A 5,186-nucleotide genomic window follows, 5' to 3' on the forward strand; every position below is an offset into this window, starting at 1 on the left:
ACATACATTGAACTTCATAAAATTAGAAATGTGCACCAAAGGACATTATCAAGAAAGTAAAAAGATAACCTACAGAATGGGAGAAAATATTTGTAAATCAAGTACAGGATGAGGATCTAGTATCTAAATCATATTAAGGATTCTTTATGACTGAACAAGGCAAATAACCAAATTAAAATCTGAGCAAAGAACTTGAATAGACATTTCTCCAAAGAAGATATATGATGTCCAACAAGCATATGAAAAGATGTTTAACTCATTAGTCTTTAGGAAATGCAAATCAAAACCACAGCCAGGTATCATTTCACATTTACTAGGATGGATATAATTTTTAAAAAGGAAAGTCGTTAAGTGTTACTTATGTGGAGAACTGGAAATATCCACATCAAACAGAGAACTCTGAGAAACTCTGGAGCTGCAGTTTCCACTCCAGGTTTGGACAGAAGGGCCTGGGACCACTGTTCTTTGGGACTCAATCCACACCAAAGGATGAATTTACAATTTTATCTCCCATTAGCAGTTAGCTCTCGGGCAGACCATTCAACTTCCTGTGCTTGACATCATCATTAGTAATTTGTGTTGACTATTTGTATATGTTACATTCTTTGAAGTAATTCTCACAAAATCTTGGAATTATTCTAGTTGTACAGATGACTAAACTGAGCCTGAAAGAAATAAAATCACTTCAAGTTCTCCTAACCTAAGGGGTTAATATCTACACATTTGGGTCTAATTCCAAAGCCCATACTTAGGTCAATAATCAAAAGAGAAGATATTTCCACTGCACTTTCTGGAAGAATATGTGAAGAGTTACTGTGTAAGTGCCTTTTAAAAAGCTGACCAAGAAGGTAATCCATCCCTCTTATCACTGAAGTACAGGAAGTCATCTCATGGCTTCAAAGGATTTACTTTTATCCACTATTCAATCTACTATCCCCTTGTGTTGAGCTTTGTGAATAAAGTAAAAAATCTCAGTAGGTATAGCAAATTAATATGGCAGGTAGACACTAGAAATTAATCTGAAAACATGTACTTACAGGAAAGTATTTAGTCAAGCTGACTCTAAAAAGGGCCAAGTCAAAATGGCAGCAATCCTGCTCAAAATTCCTGCACAGTCCTACTATTCAAATATAGGAGCTGCTGAAGGGGCCCAGGAGGGCTGGAGATGTAGCTTAGTAGGAGAGTGCTTGTCTAGCATACACGAAGCCATGGGTTCAATCCCCAGTACCACATGCACACTCTATGGAAAATAATAAACTACACAAAAGTTTGCATTGTTTTCTTGGAAAAAGCAATACTTTGAAATACTTGAAAAGAAAGAAAATCTTCTGTAGGAGGGAGATAGCAAATGTCACCATGTGAAGAAATGTAGTCACACTTCCTTTGGGCTCATTTACAGTTACTTGAGCCAATTTTAAGTTACCAATTTTCAAACAGTAATTTTTTAACATTATGGAAACAATATTTCAAAAATCCTGAATAATTTCAAGTTTTATGAAAAGCGATTAATATAAACTTCTTACTAATATGAATTCCTTTTCTTCTTGGTAATAGAAACTATGGAAAAAATACAGTATATTAAAAAATGCCATTTTACTTAAGACACTTTAGGCCTCCAAAACTTTAACTTTATAAGGAATATAAATATGTCTATATATGTGTGTGTATACACAGTGCAGACAGATGGAGCTCTTATCTGTCTCAGGTCTTGACTCCAAAGTCAACTTCAACTGGGTATGGGAGCACATGCCTACAATACCAGTGACACCCCAGGTGAGGCAGGATTACAAATTCAAGATCCTCAGCAACTTAATGGACCCTGTCTTAAAGTAAAAAGTTAAAAGGACTGAGGATGTGGCTCAGTGGTAAAGCTCTATGAAGATAGGGATTTTTGTATCTCCATTTCTTAAATTAGAGCAAACCGGCACAGAGTGGTACTTATTACAATTTTATTATTTGGTACTAGGGATTAAACCCAAAGGTGCCTCACCACTGAACAACATCCCTAGCCCTTTTATTTTGAGACAGAATCTTGCTAAGTTGCTTAGGGCCTCGCTAAATTGCTGAGGCTTGCCTTGAACTTGTAATCTTCTTGTCTCAGCCTTCTGAATTGCTGGGATTACAGGCATGTGCCACCACAATGCAAAAATGCAATGCAAAAATTTTCAAGGATATATACATACTCTTCGGATGTAGACATACACTCACATAAACACAAATTTCAGATGACCCTAATAACAATCAGATACTAATAAAGCATAAATTTCCATGGATGCCAAAAGATGAAGTTAATGTATCACCACAAGACAACAGGAGGAATAGTTGCAGATAAAGAAAATTTAGTTACCTCATCATGAGGAGAAACTTTTGATTACAATATGCAAACACCTATGCTAAACACATGGGTAAAAAAATATTTTTATCAACATTATAGATGAAGTTCAGCTGTAAAAGCAAAGGATTAAACAGAGGCTTAGGTTTGTCACCTTAGAGTAAGAAATTAGCTGCCACACTTAGACCAAAAATCAATTAGTGAATAATTCAGACTCTTCACTGGTCTGAGTCCTTCTTCTTTTTCCTTAAAGCCTGGTAAGATTATTGTATACCTTGGGAAACTTTCCAAAATAAGTTACTACTCAATACTTAAAAATTATTAAGATACATATTCAGGGGACTGGGGTTGTGGCTCAGTGGTAGAGCACTTACCTGGCACGCATGAGGCCCTGGGTTTGATCCTCAGCACCATATAAAAATAAAATAAAGGTATTGTGTCCACCTACAACTACATACATATATATGTGTTTGTGTGTGTGTGTATATATATATACACAAACACACATATATGTATATATATACACACACACACATATATATGTATATATATACACACACATACATATATGTGTATATATATATATGCACACACACATATATATACATATTCAAAATAAGTATTCCTATATCTCCAAGAAAAATAGAGAAATGATATGAATTAAATATAAGATATTAATGCATTTTAGGTTAGACGTTTGGCAATGCTTTATAATCATACTTGTTTCTTTCTGTTTAAGGTCTGAAATATTGAGTGATACTAAATCTGAAGTTTATGTTGTATACAGCAAAATTGTCTTGTCAGTATTTAAGGAAATTAATTTTTTGAATTTGGAATATGTATAAACTGTTAAATTATGAAAGTAGTAATCAGTTTCACTTCATGCACATATATAAATCCTCCCCTCTTGCCTAATGTGTTTGTTCTAATTTTTTTTTTTTTTTTTTGGTACCAGGGATTTAACCTAGGGGCTTTTAATCACTGAGCCACATTCCTAGCTCTTTTATATTTTATCTAGAGACAGAGTTTCACTGAGTTGCTGAGGGCCTGAGTTGCTGAGGCTTGCTTTGAACTTGCCATCTTCCCACCTCAGCCTCCAAAGCTGCTGAGATTATAGGTATGTGCCACTGCATCTGGCTTGTTCTAATCTTTTTTAAAATATATACTTTTTCACAGATTCTAACTGCTCAAGATAGCTAAGTTTTCATATCACCAAAACTTGCTTCCCTACATGAAGATACAATATGAATATATTGCTTCATATTCTCATCCTCTCCAATATTCCAAAGAATAGTAATGATTTGTTGTCTAAAAATTTTAGGGATGTTGAGGTTGGGTGTGGGAGAGAGGGTTGGCTGTGAATTGGCACTGGGAAATTTGGGGAGTGACAGAGTGCTTTCATGTTGAGTTATGATAGTTACACAACTGAATAAATTAATTAAAATCATTGAACTATATGCTTAAAATGTTACATCAATGGTTCAGTGGTTAAGCACTCCTGGGGTCAATTCCTGGTTAGCACCCTCCAAAAATGTTACATCAATAAGACCATTTAAAAAACCAACAGATATTTATCAAAGAAAATATATAAAGTACAGGGAGATAAAATTCTTACCTAGTCTTATCACTTTGGTGTATATATCTTCAGGCATACCAGAATGTGTCCATTGAATCTATTGTGATTGGATTTTTAAGTTGTTTCTAGTCTTTCATTAGTAACTAATGTTAAAAAAAAGAACATACTTTTTGTTAAAAAAAAAAAAAAAAATTAGGCATCAAATGCTATTTTTTTTTTTTTTTAAGGTACCAGGGATTAAGCCACATCCCCGGCCCTATTTTGTATTTTATTTAGAGATAAGGTCTGAGTGCCTCAGTGCCTCATTTTTGCTGAGGCTGTCTTTGAACTCATGATCCTCCTGCCTGAGCCACTGGGATTACAGGCATGCGCCACCATACCCAGCTCAAATGCTTAATTTTTACCATTAGTTGAAAATAGCTCATTCTTTGTTCTTTCAAAGAAGTTATCTATAAACCAAGTTTACAGCCCACCCACAAACGACATCGTTTTACATTGCTACCTTATCATATTCTGTCGCATAGCATGTTTAAACCCTTATTGAAAAAAGAAAATCAAATAACTCTCCTTCAGATGAAGTGTCATTCATTCAACTGATGGATCCATAATTCTCTTAGATTCTGGTCTTTCATTACAGTCCTATGGTGAGTCACTGATACAAACTATTTGAACTTCTTAAGGGAAAGCCTGGTAAGCAATTTTAAAGTATCCATCCTTCTTGTAAAAAAGACTAATACACACTAAAGTAATTTTTATCAACAAATTGTAACAATTCTCTCAGCTTAAAGAAGGTTGTGGGAGCTGGGGCTGTAGCTCAGTGGCAGAGCGGTTGCCTAGCACTTGTGAGGCACTGGGTTCGATCCTTAGCACCACATAAAAATAAATAAATACAATAAAGGCATGCTGTCCATCTACGACTACAAAAAATTTTAAAAAAAGGTTGTGTACTCAATTTTCATGTACTTGTTATATAATATTTCTCCTTTGGATAAATAATTAGGCCCTATAAATATTTTTTTTTCGGAATTAAACCCCAGGGTGCTTTACCACTGAGCTTCATCCCTAGTCCTTTCTCTCTCTCTCTTTTTGAAACAGGTTCTCCCTAAGTTGCTAAGGTCAGTCTTGAACTTTTCAACCTCTGCCTCCTGAGTCTCTGGGATTACAGGCATGTGATTACAGGCATTATGCCTAGCTTATGCCATAAAAAAGATTAAGTATAGCAAACACGGGGTATATGAATTGGTATTCTAATTCCAAGCAGCAAAAATCTAATTCAAA

This window comes from Sciurus vulgaris (genome assembly GCF_902686455.1).
Source record: "Sciurus vulgaris genome assembly, chromosome: 17".
In the NCBI taxonomy this organism is placed as follows: Eukaryota; Metazoa; Chordata; class Mammalia; order Rodentia; family Sciuridae; genus Sciurus; species Sciurus vulgaris.